Source organism: Dasypus novemcinctus, chromosome 11, assembly GCF_030445035.2.
Source record: "Dasypus novemcinctus isolate mDasNov1 chromosome 11, mDasNov1.1.hap2, whole genome shotgun sequence".
NCBI lineage: Eukaryota > Metazoa > Chordata > Mammalia > Cingulata > Dasypodidae > Dasypus > Dasypus novemcinctus.
In genome coordinates this window covers 80632011-80648716 of record NC_080683.1, presented here as the reverse complement: position 1 = coordinate 80648716, position 16706 = coordinate 80632011, and the positions used below count along the sequence as shown (strand labels likewise).

Genomic DNA, 16706 nt, shown 5'->3' with positions numbered 1-16706 from the left:
TTCCAATATATGAGGTCCCAGGTTCAATTCCCAGTACTGCCTAAATATTAATAATAATTATAATAATAATGTCAATCTTCTTAAATTTATTGAGTACTGTTTTATGGCCAAATCAGTGGTCTATCCTAGAGAAAGTTCCTTGAGTACTTGAGAAAAATGTATAACCTGCTGATTTTGTGTGCAGTGTTCTGTGTATGTCCGTCAGGTCCAGTTCACTTATTGTATTGTTCAAGTTATCTGTTTCCTTGTTGATCTTCTGTCTAATTGTTCTATCTATTGATATAAGTGGAATGATGAAGTGTCCAACTATTATGGTAGAGATGGCTATTTCTTCTTTCAGTTCTGCCAGTGTTTGCCTTATGTATTTTCGGGCACACTAGTTAGGTACATAGATATTTATGACTATTTCTCTGGTGGATTATCTCTTTTTAGAATTATGTAATGACCTTGTGTCTCAAACTATTTTGCATTTAGAATCTGTTTTGTCTGACACCAGTATAGTTACCCTTACTCTCTTTTGGGTACTATTTGCTCGAAATATCTTTTTCCAACCTTTCACTTTCAGTCTGTTTTCATCCTTGGGTCTGAGGTGAGTTTCTTGAAAGACAGCATATTGATGGTTCATGTTTTCTTATCCATTCTATGAGCCTATGTATTTTCATTGGGGAGTTTATTCATTAATATTCAGTGTTTCTACTCTAAAGGCATTCCTTACTTCAACAATTTTATCCTTTGGCTTTCATATGTTATATCTTATTTTTGTCCATCTTTTTATCCTTTTGGTTACCCTTTCTGACAGTCTTCACTTCTATACTCTCCTCCAAGCCTCTCTCCTGTGTCTTTTCCCTTTAGTGTTTCCTGCAGAGCTGGATTCTTGTTTATGACCTCTCTCTCTTTTTGTAATTTATTTTATTTTTCCCCTTCCCTGCCCCCTCCCCCACCCTGCTGGTTTTTTTTGTTGTCTGTATTCATTCACTGTGTGATCTTCTGTATCACTTATTTCTCTTTTTGGTCTTCTCTTCTCATTGTTTCTCCTCTAGGATTCATTGGGATTACATCCTGGGGACCTCTGATGTGGAGAGAGGTTCCCCTGTTAGATGCACCACCCTCAGTATCTGGTTTCTGCTGCACTTCACCTTGACTGCCCCCTTCATCTCTCTTTTGTTGCATCATCATCTTGCCTTGTGACTCACTTGCACAGGCACTGGCTCACCACGCAGATACTCTTGCCATGCAGGCCCTCAGCTCACCATGTGGGCACTGGTTCACCACACAGGTATGCTTTCTCTGCTTATTTTTCTTTTTTACCAGGAGACCCCAGGGATTGAACCCAGGTCCTCCCAAATGGTAGGTAGAAGCCCTATCACTTGAGCCACATCTGCTTCCCTTTATGAACTCTTAGTTTCTGTTTATCTGTGAATATTTTTAACTCATTGTCATATCTGAAGGACAGTTTTGCCAGATAAGGAATCCTTGGTTGGCAATTTTTCTCTTTAATTAAATCATACCACTGCCTTCTCACCTACGTGGTTTCTGAAGATAAATCCGCTCTAAGTGTTATTGGATGTCTGTTGTATGTGATGTTTTGCTTCTCCCTTGCTGCTTTCAGAATTTTCATTTTATTTTTGGCATTTGGCATTCTGATAATAATGTGCCTTGGGTAGGTCTATTTGGATTTATTCTAATTGAAATATGTGCTATGCTTCCTGGACACATATATTTGTGCCTTTCATAAGAGCTGGAAAATTTTCAGCCATTATTTCCTTAAATATTCTTTCTGCCCCTTTTCCCTTTTCTTCTTTTGGAACTCCTATAACATATATGTTGGTGCTTTTCATGCTATCATTCAACTCCTTGAGCCCCTGCTCAATTTTTTTCCATTCTTTTCTCTCTGTTCTCTTTTCAATTTCAGCTGTTCTGTCCCTATGTCACAAAATCCTTCCATGATTTCAAATCTGTCGTGTGCCTCTATTGTATTTTTAATCTCACTTATTGTGCCATTCATTCCCATAAGCTCTTTTATTTTTCTATCCAAGGTTTCAAATTTTTCTTCATGCTAACCCACTGTCTTCTTAGTGTCTTTTATTTCTTCAGCCATATTGTCCTTCGACTTCATAATTTGATTTAGGAGATTTCTATGTACCTTATTGATTAGGTGTTTCAAGTCCTGTGTCCTGTCTAGGATTTGTTCCTTTGCCTGAACTATATCTTCCTTTTTCTTAGTATGGCTTGTGATTTTTTGTTGATGTCTAGTCATCTGATTCTGATGCAGAGTTTACTCATGCCATTTCTCTCTTGCCTAGGGATTTACTATTAAGTAGCTATGTGCTACCAGTGTTCTTTGACCCTTGGTTTAACTTGTTCTAGATATTTAGGATTCCCTTGTTTAACTGCTCAAACCACGGCTAAAGACCCAGTAATGGGGTGAAGGCCAGTTTCCAAGGGCCTTGGAGAGGGGGCCAATAAAGGAACTTGCTTGCCTCTTAAATTTATTTATTATTATTTTTCCCTTCTTTTCATGCACTTTTCTGGTCTGCTAGCAGATGGCGCTCTTTGGAAGACCTCTTAGCTGGTGCAGAAGCAATGACCTCCTGGGGCAGGCCAACCTCTCAAACAAAGCTGTTCTCCTCCCTTGGCCGGCCATACCCTCTGTCCCTCTGTCCCCTCAGTAGCCAGCCCAGGGCAGTAGGGAGGGTGTGTGAGAAGGCAAATTATCTTTAGCTCCCTGCTGGCTCTCAGGGTAAACAATGTCATGGCCCCACCCATCCTGGAAGTGTGGGACCCCTCCAATGCAGTACACCAAGTTTACTAGCCAAAATCTGAATTTGCTGTAGACTGTATCCCTCCGTCTCCCCTCTCTTGGAAACTGCCTCAGTCTGCAGATGCTGCAGTCCACAGCTACTGCAGTCCACAGGCTGCTGTTTGTTCCAAGGGTGGGGAATGGGCACCAGCTGCTGCTGCTGCAGCTTTACTCATGCAATTTTCCTACCAGCTGAGACTCCTTCTGTCCCTCTCTCTTCTGGGTGGTGTCTCACCTTCCTCTGGTGTCCTAAGCCTCAGAGCAACCCTCCGGACAGTTTCTACCTGTCCTCTAGCTATTTTTTTCTGGGAGAGAAGTGATCCTCTGCCTCTCTAATCCTCCATCTTCCCAGAAGTTTCTATCCATTTATTTCCTAATGGACACTTGGGTTGCTTCTACTTTTTGGCTATGGTAAATAGTGCTGCTACGAACATTGTTGTACAAATATCTGTTTGAGTCCTTGGTTTCAATTATTTTGGACATAGATCTCGAATTGGAATAGCCAGATTATATGGTAATTCTATGTTTAATGTTCTGAGGGACTGTCAAGCTGTTTTCCACAGTGGCATCATCATTTTACATTCCTGCTAACAATGTATGAGTTTTCCCATTTCTATGCATCCTTGCCAACACTTGTTAATTTCCATTTTTTAAATAATAGCCACCCTACTGGGTATAATGTGCTATCTCATTGTAGTTTTTTTGGTTTTTTTTGGTTGTTTGTGTTTGTTTTTTCAGGAGGTAACAGGGATTGAACCTGGGACCAAGAACATAGGAGGCAGGCACTCAACCACTGGACTACATCCACTTCTTCACTGTAGTTTTGATTTTCATTTTTCTAATGAATAATGATGAGGAGCATCTTTGTATGTGCTTACTGGATATTTTTACATCTTCTTTGGAGAAATGTCTATTCAAGTCATTTGCCCATTTTTTTTACTGGATTGCTTGGTTTTTTTTTGTTGAGTTGTAGTTCTTTATATATTCTGGATGCTAAGCACTATCAGAGATATATGGTTTCCAGATATTTCCTCCTATTTTGTAGGTTGTCTTTTCATTTTCTTTTTTTTCTCTCTATTTTTTTTTAAATGTTAAATTCAAAAAATATAAGAGATCCCCATATACCACCCCCCCTTACCCCTTTTCACTTTCTTAAATACTGTTTGATGCACAAAATTTTAAATTTTAATGAGACTCAATTTATCTCTTTTTTCTTATGTTGCTTGTGCTTTGGGTGTAAAATCTATTAATTTGTTGCCTAATACAAGGTCCTTAAGATAATTCCCAGGGAGTGGATGTAGCTCAAGTGGTTAAGTGCCTGCTTCCCACATGGGAGGGCATGGGTTCAGTCCCCGGTGCCTCCAAAAAACAAACAAAAACAACAACAACAAGCAAACAAATGAAGAAAACAACTTAGAGGAGCCAGTGTGGCTCAGTGGTTGAACACCATCTCCTACATACAAGGTCTGAGGTTCAATTCCCAGCCCCAGTACCTCAAAAACAAAACAAAACAAAAGAAAACAAAACCCTATAAATCCCTATGTTTTCTTTTAAGAGTTTTTTAGTTTTGACTCTTATATTTAAGTCCTTGATCCATTTTGAATTAATTTTTATATATAGGTTGGTGTCCAAATTCATTCTTTTCCTTGTTGATTTCTAGTGGTTTCAATACCATTTGAGACTTTTTTCCCTATTGAATGGACTGGGCAACCTTGTAAAAAATCAACTGGTCATAGCTCATAGCTGTTTGGGTTTATTTCTGGACTCTCAATTCTATTGTAGTAAGTTTTAGAATCAGGAAGTGTGAGACCTCCAACTTTGTTATTCCTTTGTGATATTGATTTGGCTATTTGGGGCCCCTTGCAATATATCATTTTGAGGACTGGCTTTTCCGTTTCTATAGAAAAAGTTGTTGGCAGTTTTATAGGGATTGCATTGAATCTGTAAATCTCTTTGGGAAGTATTGACATTTTAACAATATTATGTCTTTACAATCCATGAACATAGGATGTCTTGCCATTTATTTAGGTCTTCTTTATTTTCTTTCAGCAATGTTTTATCATTTTCAATGTTCATATATTTCACCTCCTTGGTTAAATTTACTCCTCAATATTTTATTCTTTAGATGCTTTTGCAAATATAATGATTTTCTTAATTTCCTTTCCCATTGCTCATTACTGATTTTAAAAACAGCTGGTTCTTGCATGATAATCTTGTATTCTGTAATTTTGTTGAAATAGTTTATTAGTTATAGTAATTTTCTTGTGTATTCCTTTGGATTTTCTATATATAAGATTGTGTCATCTGCAAATACAGATAGTTTTGAATCTTCCTTTCCAATTTGAATGCTCTTTAATTTTCTGCCCTGCCTAATTGTTCTGGCTAGAACTTCCAGCACGAGGTTGAATAACAGTGGTGACTGCAGACATCTTTGTCTTATTCCTGATCTTAGGGGGGAACTTCTAGTCCTTCACCACTGAATATGATGTTTACTGTGTGTTTTTCATAATTTCCCTTTATCTTGTTAAGACAAGTTCCCTTCTACTCTTAGTTTCCTGAGTTTTTTTTTAACCATGAAAGGATGTTAGATTTTGTCAAATGATTTTTCTGTATCAACACAGATGATCATATGTTTTTTTCCTTCATTCTATTAATGTGGTGTCTACATTAATTGATTTTCTTATGATGAGCCTCCCTTGCATTCTGGAAATGGTGTACAATCCTTTTAATAATCTGTTGGATTCAGTTTGCTAGCATTTTGCTAAGGACTTTTGCATCTGTATTTATAAGGGATATTAGATCTGGAATTTTGTTTTCTTGTGGTGTCTTTATCTGCTTTTGGTATCAGGGTAATGTCGGTCTCATAGAATGAGTAAAGGATTGTTCCTTCCTCTTGTCTATCTTGGAAGAGTGTGAAAATGATAGGTATTAATTCCTCTTTAAATGTTTGATAAAATTTAGCAGTGAAGCCATCCAGTCCTGGACTTTGCTTTGTTGGGAGATTTTGATTACTAATTCAATCTCTTTATTTGTCATAGGCTATTGAGATTTTCTATTTCTTCTTGAGTCAGTTAAGGTAATTTGTATGTTTCTAGGAATTTGTCCTTTTATATAGGTTACCTCATTTTTGGAGTTCAATTGTTTTGCATTCTCTTATAATCCTTTTATATCTGTAAATTGGTAGTAATAGCCCCATTTTCTTCCCAGATTTTAATTATTTGTATCTTGTTTGTTTGTTAGTTTGTTTGGCATCTGGCTAAAGGTTTGGCAATTTTATTTATATTTACAAAGAACCAACTTTTGAAGTCATTGATTCTCTCTCTTGTTTTTCTATTGTCTATTTCATTTATCTCTACTCTAATCTTTACTATTTCCTCCCTTCTGCTCACTTTTGGTTTAGTTTGCTCTTCCTCAAGATGTGAAGTTAGGCTACTAACTTGAGATCTTTCTTCTTATTTAGTATAAGTATTTATAGCTATAAGTCTACCTGTGGTCCCTGCTTTCACTTCATCCCATAGGTTGTATATGTTGTGTATTCATTTTTATTCCTCCCTAAGTATTTTCTAATTTCCCTTGTAATCCTTATTTGACCCATTTGTTGTTTAACAGTGTGTTGTTTAATTTCCACAAATATGTAAATTTTCCAGTTTTCTCTCTATTATTCATTTCTATCTTCATTCCATGGTGATCAGAGAAAATAGTTAATATTTCAAACTTTTAAAATTCATTAAGATTTGATTAGTGACCTAACATATGGTCTATCCTGGAAAATTATGCATGTGCATTTGAGAAGAATGTGCATTCTGCTGTTGTTGGGTTGAGTGTTCTATATATTTCTATTGGTTGTTATTGGTTTATACCTAATGTTGCTCAAATATTTATTTCTTTATTCATCTTTTGTCTAGATATTCTATCAGTTAATGAAAGTTGTATATTAAAGTCTCCAACTATTATTGTAGAACTATCTATTTCTCCCTTCATCTGTTAATTTTTGCTTATATATTTTGAAGCTCCATTATTAGGTGCATGTGAGTTTATAATTATTATATCATCCAGCATGTGAGTTTATAATTATTATATCATCTTGCTGGATTGAATGCTTTATCAGTATACAATGTCCTTCATTTTTCAAATCTGCGTCAAGATTATTTTGCACTCAATGCAATGTGAATGGTTACAAGTGTCAGAAAAGCTTGTGTGGCTTGGAGAGTAAAGAATGACTTCCTCTAGACTTCCTTTTTGGTGTTTTATATTTTTCATGTAAATAAGACACAATTTACTTATGCTTACTGCTGCCTGTCTATTCTATAGGGCAGGATGAGATAGGGAGGGCCTCTGAGCCAAGTACACCTGGAAGCATGGCAGCTGCTTGTAGCAGTAGTGGCAATGACAGGGCCTTGTCTTTTTTTTTTTTAAAGAGGTACCAGGAGTTGAACCTGGGACCTCATACATGGGAAGCAGGCGCTCAACCACTGAGCTACACCTGCTCCTCTAGGGCCTTGTCCTTAAGAGAAGAGCCTGGTGCTGGCTTTGCTGGGCTGGTCACCAGGCTGATTCCGCATCACATCATAGGCAATCATGTCACTAGTGGCCTGGGAGTTTCTAAGTGCTCTGGGGACGCCAACACCATGGCCATGAAAGGAGCGTGGACCCACCAGTGACCCGGGCCAGCCTTGAACTGACTATAGTGGTGAGGAATGGCTTCCTCAGGGTACTCAATACTTCCTAAGGAGCTGTTACAGAATTATGCTAAATCTACTCTGCCTGTGCTCTGTAAACAAAGCCTGCAAGACAGCACGTCTGTTTACAAAATGGTTTACAGAATATTTGAAGCCCACTGTTGAGACCTACCGCTCAAGATAAAAAGATTCCTTTAAAAATATTGTGCTCATCGACAATGCACCTGGTGACCTGAGAGCTCCGATGGAGATGCACAATGAGATTGATGTTATTTTCTTGCCTGCTAACACACCATACATTCTGTACTACTGGATCAAGGAGTCATTTTGACTTTGAAGTCTTATTATTTAATAAATATATTTCATAAGACTATAGCTGCCATAGATAGTGATTCCTCTGATATATCTGGGCAAAGTAAATTGAAAACCTTCTGGAAAAGAGTTACCATTCTAGATGCCAATCAGAATATTCATGATTCCTGGAAGGAGGTCAAAATATCAACATTAACAGGAGTTTGGAAGAAGTTGATTCCAACCTGCATGGATGACTTTATGGGGTTTTAGAGTTCAGTGGAGGAAGTAACTGCACATGTGGATGAAACAGCAAGAGAAATAGAATTAGAAGTAGAGCCTGAAAGTGTGACTGAAACTTGAATGGATGAGAAGTTGCTTCTTATGGATGAGCAGAGAAAGTGGTTTCTTGAGATGGAATCTACTGGTGAAGATGCAGTGAATGTTGTTGAAATGACAACAAAGGATTTAGAATATTACATAAACTTGGTTGATGAAGCAGCGGCAGCCTTTGAGAGGATCGACACTACTTTGGAAAGAAATGTGGGCAAAATGGTATCAAACAACATTGCATGCTACAGAGAAGTATTTTGTTAAAGGAAGAACCAATAGTTGAAGAACACTTCATTGTTGTCTTATTTTTAGAAATTGCTTCTGCCAGCCCAGCCTTCAGCAACCAACACGCTGATCAGTCAGTAGCCATCAATATCGAGTCAAGACTCTCCATCAGCAAAAAGGTTATGATTTGCTGAAGGCTCAGATGATGGTTAGCATTTTTCACAATAAAGAATTTTTAAATTAAGATAAGTACATTGTTTTTTAGACAGAATGCTCTTGCACACTTAATAGACTACAGTACAGTGTAAACCTAACTTTTATATGCAATATGCACTGGGAAACTTTTTAAAAATGTGTGACTCCCTTTTTTTGCAATAATTGTTTTAATGTGGTGGTCTGAAATCTAACCTGCAATATCTCTGAGGTATGTCTGTACTATTCAGCAATAAAACAGAAATAAGCTATTGAGATGCACAACACCATGAATGAATCTCAAAATAATCAGCCTAAGTGAAAGACTCAAAATTTAAAAAAGAGTACACACTGTATGATTCTATTTATATCAAATTCTAGAATTCTAGAAAAATGCAAATCAATCAATAGTGGCAAAACGCAAATTAGTGGTTGTCTGGGGATAGAGCGGGAGCAGGGAGTAGCAGGAGGGAAGAATTACAAGAGGCACAAGGAAATTTTGGGGGATGATGAATATGTTCAGTGTTTTTGTTTCATTGATGGTTTCATGGGTACATATATATGTCAAACTTATCAAATTGTACATTTAAATATGAGCTGTTTATTTTAAGTCAATCATAACTCAATTTAAAAACTCTGCCCTATGATATAAATTGAATAAAATTTAACTATTATGAAAATACACACATATGTACTCAGAGGTAAGGAATATTCAGAACTCATCATTTCTTCATTATTGCACTACATCTTATTATCTATGTTCTTGAGATTATTTACATCTATTTTACATATATAATAGCAATACCATAATCATGTTGTTCTATTTTGCATTTTTTCACAACTCTTCATTCACTGATGTCATGCTAATAGTTTGAAATAGATCATGGTAGGAGTATTTATACCACTGAAATCAGCAAATGCTACAAATCATGGCCTCTTTTCTCCCAATAGCACCACCCATCCCAAGAGCCAATTGTTAAATTGGTATGCTTTACCAGCATACCAATGACAAGGACGAAAAAAGATTTGCCTGTGGCCACACATATGGTAAGAGACAGGTCTAAGACTTGTTAAGTCCTAAGTTCCCAGGTGACACTTTCATCAAACCATACCAGCCATCTCACCAGGAGAGACACACTGGGGGAAGGCTGCAGCAGAGACTGAAGGGTTTCTTTCCTCTTGCTTCCAAGCCAGTCAAGATTGTGAACAATATTTTTAAAAAAACTTAAATCGGTAACAATGCAAGTACTAAATCTTATCAAAATCAATTTAAAGAAATAGAGCTTGTCTTGGGGCAAAGTCCAGTCTGCTATAGACCTCTAAAACTTACAAAACAATTTACCTGTTTGCAATATACAAATGAACAGACAAAGGGTAAACATTTTCATTCTCCCAAAATAAGGAGAAATTGGGAGGGAAATATGAGTCATAGGTCCTCTACTGTTCAGTAAATCTGCAGGACATCTTCCATTTGAGTTCAGTCTGAGTCATTCTTAAGATGATGGTTTCTTCTCCTTGGTGCCTTATGGAAACCCATCCTTTCCATGTGCTTGCCCAACAGCCATTTTCTTGGTTCCGCTCTCATCAAGCATCTGGGTGTCGACCAAGCTCCAGAGCTCACCCTCCAAGAGTGATTGCCACACCTTACCCAATCTTTGGGTAAGAGTCTTAACCCCCTAGTACAGTGATGTGAAGACAACATTCCCCCTAACATTTAGCAAACAGGATCAACCCACTCAGAGCAATGAGTTGACTACCTGACCTTCCCTAACCTTTGGCATGCAGGCTCAACCCTCACAGAGCAACAAATTGACCATCTGGCCTTCCCTAATCCATGGGGGACAGGTCCACCACTCCCAGACCTGTGGGGTGCTGACCTTAACTGCCATAATCCTTGATGAATGTGTCCCAACCTCTCTGTACCCTGGGGTGGCAAAACTCTCCCCAAACATCAGGTGGGAACATCCACCCTCTTCAACCGCTAGTGCAAACTCACCCTCTCTGTATTTATGAGTGGGATTCCTCTCTTGGCCTAAGGTGATATCTTAATTCTAGATCTCAGCTTCCATGGTTTTCCTCTTACAGCTGTTTCTCCTTCAATCTCTCATTTCCATATCCCTTTTAGTCCAAGCTGACAGTAGTTTTGTTCATACAGTTCTCTCAAAAACCTTGTTGGTTTAGCATGCAAGAAGCGGGAGTCCAAGCCATCAGACAGTAAGACTTGCACAAGTCTTTCCAATGTAACTGCATCTTCAATCCTGATTTACAAGTTCCAAGTTTAGTTAAGCCCTCCAATGGTGCATTTTATCTGGGAGTTTGATTTCCAGAGGCTTGGAATTTCCAGAATCAGCTTCTGTTTGCTTTGTATCTGACAGTTCAGTGCTCAGCATCTCTCTCTGTCGTCTAGTATTTTGCTATAAGCTGCAAGCAGAAGCCAAGCCACATTCTCCAGGATTACTTTGGAAATTTCTTCTGCTAAATGCCCAATCTCACCATTTTCAAATTCTGCCTTCCATAAAACACCAGGAGTTAATCTTGCTAAGTTCCCTGTAACTTTAAAGCACGGATCGCCTTTCCAGTGCCTAATAATAGTTTCATCATTTACTTCTAAGGCATCATAAAAAGTCTCTTTAGCATCCATATTGCTATTATACAGTCTCTTCAAAGCACTGTAGGTCTTTCCTTCCAAGCATTTCACAATTCCTCCAAAAGATACCTTTTACCCATTTATAAAACTGTTCCATCATTTTGGTAATTGCAAAAACACTTCCCTATGCCTCGGTACCAAATTATGTATTAGTCAGCCAAAGGGGTGCTGATGCAAAATACCAGAAACCTGTTGGTTTTTTTGAAGGGTATTTATTTGTGGTAGGAGCTTACAGATACCAGGCCATAAAGCATAAGTTACTGCCCTCCCTAAAGTCTATTTCCATGTGTTGGAGCAAGATGGCTGCTGACGTCTGCAAGAGTTCAGGCTTTCTGGGTTCCTCCCCTCCAGGGTCTTGCTTCTCTCTGGGTTAAGGGTTCCTCTCTTTCTAGGGCTTACTTCTTCCTGGGCTCAGCTTTCCTCTCTTCCTGGAACTTGTTTCTCTTTCCTTTGTAAGTGTACTTCCCAGGGTTCTAGCTTAAGGCTTCAGCATCAAACTCCAACATCAAAACTCCAACATCAAATCCCTCAACACTGTCCTTTGCCATGCCCTTTATCTGAGTCCCCACCCACCAAGGGGTGGGGACTTAATGCCCTAATGACGTGGTCCAATCAAAGCCCTAATTATAATTTAATCATGCCCAGGTACAGATTACAAACATAATCCAATATCTATTTTTGGAATTCATAACCATATCAAACTGCCACACTCCAGAAGCAACTGAATGCCTTAGTTCAGGCATAGGGGGTGTAGGGCTCTGTTCTAATATTAGACAAATCAGTTGCTCTTCTCTAGCTGACCTATTTTTTCCAGCCATCCAAGTCATTACTCTAATTTCTCCATAGGTTCTGTGTTGTGTGAAGTAATTAGCACACATGGAATCCATTTGTAGCAGGCAGTATCACTTCCTTGGCATTAAGTTTAATTAATCTAAATACATATGTTTATGAAAAACTTCCCAAGAAGACCAGTTGATTAATTAAATGGAAAAAGGTAAGACATACCTTGGCAGTGGTTGTCAGGCAAGAACAAAGGCTTCTTCACTCCAGACATGAGTATTGCTCTATGAAGTGACATTGGGGACTTCTTGGCTATATCAGTGATTATTTTCAGTACCTTATAGGGATAGAAGACAATAATCACACAAAACTAGTAACTAGATGGCTGAGCAAATAAGGCACTGACTCATCCATCATATTATACTAGCTCAATTATGTATCTTTTGAATTTATAAATGAAAGCTCCTAAAAAGTGGGAACAGTGATCTGGAGGAAATAATATAAATATGTGTATTTATTATATATATATTATGCACATTCTATGCATTCATTGTTACATCCATAAACACAAATATTATGTATATTTCCCACATAAACATTCGCAGGCATGTAATACACACATACATATTTTTCCCCACATAATATAGAAGGAAAGTGTTATTCTTTTGGATTTGTTGCCAGTACCACATAGAAGAAAATCAAGGAGGGTAGTGAATACTACTCTTGAGTTTGTCAGCAGTCTTTCTTATCAATTTACTCCTACAAACATCACTGTTTTTATGGAATGGACATGTAATATCCTTTTACAAGGAATAAAATAATTTTAATTGTCAAAGAAATAAAAATATAGATGGTATGGATATACCATTCCTTTAAGCAAAGAAGTATCACATTTTCTTTAGAAAAGTATTTATACATCTTGCATTTCATTGATGTACCCTTGTTCCAATACTTTCCTTAGACCAATCATCTCTAATCTTCCTCAGACCTTTTACCTTGTAGGGATTGATAAACTATGTCTTGTGTGTCAAATATGGCCCATGGCCTGACGTTAGGCAGATCACAACCTAAGAATGGATTTTACATTTTTAATTGTTTAAAAGTATATAAAAATCCAAAGGAGAATATATGGTGAAGAAGAATATGCAGCCAAAGAAACTTGCAATATTAACTATTTGGACCTTTACAGAAAAAGTCCATCTACCTCTATTCTAGGAACTGGTTCAAATCCCCTGTCATAGCATCTGCAGAAAAATCACTATGGTCTAGGCTTGGCCCTTAATGTTCATATATATTAGGCAAGATCTGAACACAGGTTCTATCACAAGTGTAGTTTCTTGTGTATCCCTGACAGATAAGATTTTATAATCTAGGAAGTATTCTATAGCCAACAAAGTACAAATTTGGAAAAAAAGTACACATGGGGTGTTGAGAAAGTTTGGGAATATCCAGGTAGTCAGTTACACCACCCCAAGTCCATTGTAGAGGCCAACAAAGATATCTATGCTAGACCCAGATTACATTTGCACCCATGATAATTATGCCAATAAAGTGAGTCCATGGCCCTTCAGCACTCCTGCTTGCTTATTTGCCATACTCTTGAACTTCTTTTTCCAGTTTCTTCCCACTAGGTTGGCAGTATCAGAAATCTCTGAGAGATGAACCTCTGAAGTTAGAACTTTACCTAATATACTTTTGGTTTGCTTCTTCCAAGAGATTGTCCTTTATTTAAAATATTTAAAAGGATAGTGTGAAGATTTTCTTTTTGTTCTTAGGAAGAGATGATTTTCTTCTTGAATGGAAAAAGCTTTCCTCTCTATTCTATGCTTACTTGTGCATTTCTCCCAACAAAATTATTATGTACATGTGCACACACAAACACACACACATACACTTGTGTTTTTTCCTCCCTGGCAAAAGCAAAAACCTAAAGCAGGTCCGCTAAACAGCCATTTCGTGTCTTGAGAAATTAAAAAAAAAAAAGAGTAAAACACCTAAGATGAGAATGGGAATAATCATGTCAGTGTGCATAAATTTTCCCACCCCTAACTACCTTATTTCTTTTTTATCCTGTTTATTTTATCTTCTCTAGGTTAGCGCAGAAGAATTGGTAGTGAATTTAAGAATCACTTCCAAATGGTAAGACATGAGGGTTCCCCAAAGGACCTAGGACATAATCAATAGGTATAATCAATAGCATCTTTTCAATCCTATTCACACCTGAGAACAGTGCACATATGTGAACTCTTTTCTGTCTACACAAGAATTACCATTTGTATTAGTCAGTCAAAGGGGTGCTGATGCAAAATACCAGAAATTGGTTGGTTTTTATAAAGAGTATTTATTTAGGGTGGAAGCTCACAGTTACCAGGCCATAAAGCAAGTTATTTCCCTCACCCAAGTCTATTGCCACATGTTGGGGCAAGATGGCTGCTGATGTCTGCCAAGAGTTCAGACTTCTTGGTTTCCTCTCTTCCTGGGCTGCAATTTCTCTCTGGGCTCAGCTGCTGTGCTCACTCCCTAAGGCCAGCTGTAGACTATCAGGCAAATGACTCTGTCTCTCTCCCCAGGGGTTCTGCCATCTCTAAGGAGCCATCTCTATTCCTCTGGGTTCTTCTCCTGTGTGTTCACTTCCTGGGCTCCAGCTCAAAACTCCAGCATCAAAAATTCCAACATCAGAACTCCAACATCAAACTTCCAGCATCAAAGCTCCAACTCTTTCCTTTGCCATGTTTTTATCTCACTAAGGGGCAGAGACCCAATGGCCTACTGACTTGGTCCAATCAAAGCCCTAATCATAATTTAATCATGTCAGGTACAGACCAGTTTACAAACTTAATCCAATATCTATTTTTGGAATTCATGAACCATATTAAACTGCTACACCGTTTGAAACCATTACCTTATTATTATTGGTCTATGTTGAGTGCTTGTGGATTTGAATTAATTTAAATTGAATATAATTCAGATGAAAAGGTGGGAGGACCTTATTTTAGGTTCACTGTTGTGTGAACCCTTTCCCTTAGCTTACACTCCAATCTTCCCTTTGTTCTCAAAATTCTTTTTCTTTCCCTGAGTTGACCTCTGAAATCTATCTTGAATTTTAAGACTTTTACCATGCCTTTGTCTGGGTTCTGTGGATGTCAGATCGTCTTCCCCAGTTGACCTCTGAACCTTGCTCATGCCATCCCTCTAACCACTCTTGATACAGTAACATTCCTTTCTGTATGACCTAACTATCCACAAGGACAGCTTGGCAAATGCTTTCTGGGAGGGGAGGGGAGCGTATGTGTACCACTGTCCATGGTCCTGAATCACTGTTGTGCTTACGCCATGATGTCTTCCCCAATCTGTTTACACTCCATTCATCTTGCTCTCCTGCCTGGCTCGCGGTCCTGGACTCTGAGTTCTACTCTGCCGCACATTGGACAAGAACACTATTTTAAGTTCTAAAGTATCTCCAGGGGGATTCTAGGTGGAGGCACTGATAGAGTGAACTGGACCTGTGTTTGCCATCTGAGTTTATTTTCATTTGACTTTAAAAGAGGCATAAAACTAAAGGCTGGAGCTTGGGAAAAAAAAAAAAAAAAGACAAGTGCGGGATGTAACTTTTGTATCTCTTTTGTCCACATTATTTTCTTTTTTGGCCCCTTCTATTTTACTCAACTCTTTACGCATATAACTGTCATAGTTATTGGCACAGAATTTTTATATTTTTATATTTTTGAATTGTCACAGGGACAAATAAAATCTTAGGAGATTTAGATTTTGAATAAGTTTGCCACACATAGTTGTTAATTCTGTTAAATCACCCCATTATTAAAAGAGGATTTTAAAGTGTAATTAAAGTTATTGAGAATGGTGAGTAGATCAGAACCAGATATTCATAAAATATCTCCTTTATTTTCAGATAAAGATGATTACAAAGAGGAGGAAGAAGTTATATGATATAAAGAAAGTAAAGTTTTCATTTTAGGCAAACAAAGGTTGGCCATAAACTGATAATCACTGAGGCTGTGTTCCATCCTTATGTATATGTCTTCTACTTTGCATATTTTTGAAAAACTCCATAATAAAAAATTTTCAAAGTTTTTTTTAAATGAATGGAAACAAAATAAAGATCTATGAATAAAATTATACTACATCTGTACAATAAAATACCAGATACATATGAGAGATTGCTTTTAGACTGTTTTATGTACACATGCTTATAATATAATTGTGCTGTAGTAATAGAGTTATTACGTGCATGAGAAATTCTGTCTAACCTAGGTCAAATTCTGTTCTACCACTTTGCAAGTTTTTTAAAAGTTATTTTTAAATTGTTTAAATTGGCTAGATTAATATTTAATGCAACTTGAAGTTGTTTTTTTTAAATACAAAGAAATGTTAAGTATAAAGGGCTGCATGTGATCTTAACTTTTCTTCACTTAATATATTGTCCTTCCTCAAAAGTGGCACCATTATCAGTTTTGTGGGCAGTATCCTTACAGTCTTTTAAAAAAGAATTTACATTGATGTATAAATTTATAAATACATAGTTCTGTTGTACACACAAATGTTATCATATTGTATAGTGTTTTTCTGCCACTTGATTTTTAAACTTACCTATATTTACAAGATACTAATAATCATTAAATGGTAATTTATATCCTCTATTCAAAATATCTGTTTCACTTAGGACTTAACCTATTATTTCATTTTTCTAATGACAAACTGCTGAGCCTTCCTGGTATCAAAAACAAAACAAAGAGCGCAA

General features: G+C 37.3%; 1 long non-coding RNA gene across 1 annotated transcript; it reads left to right on the top strand.

The window, feature by feature from the left end:
* Positions 1-9522: 9522 nt before the first annotated feature.
* LOC131280417 (uncharacterized) lies at positions 9523-16008 on the top strand. Its single transcript, XR_009188001.1, has 3 exons — positions 9523-9567; positions 14040-14086; positions 15858-16008. It is a non-coding gene; the product is annotated as an uncharacterized lncRNA (long non-coding RNA).
* Positions 16009-16706: the final 698 nt, after the last annotated feature.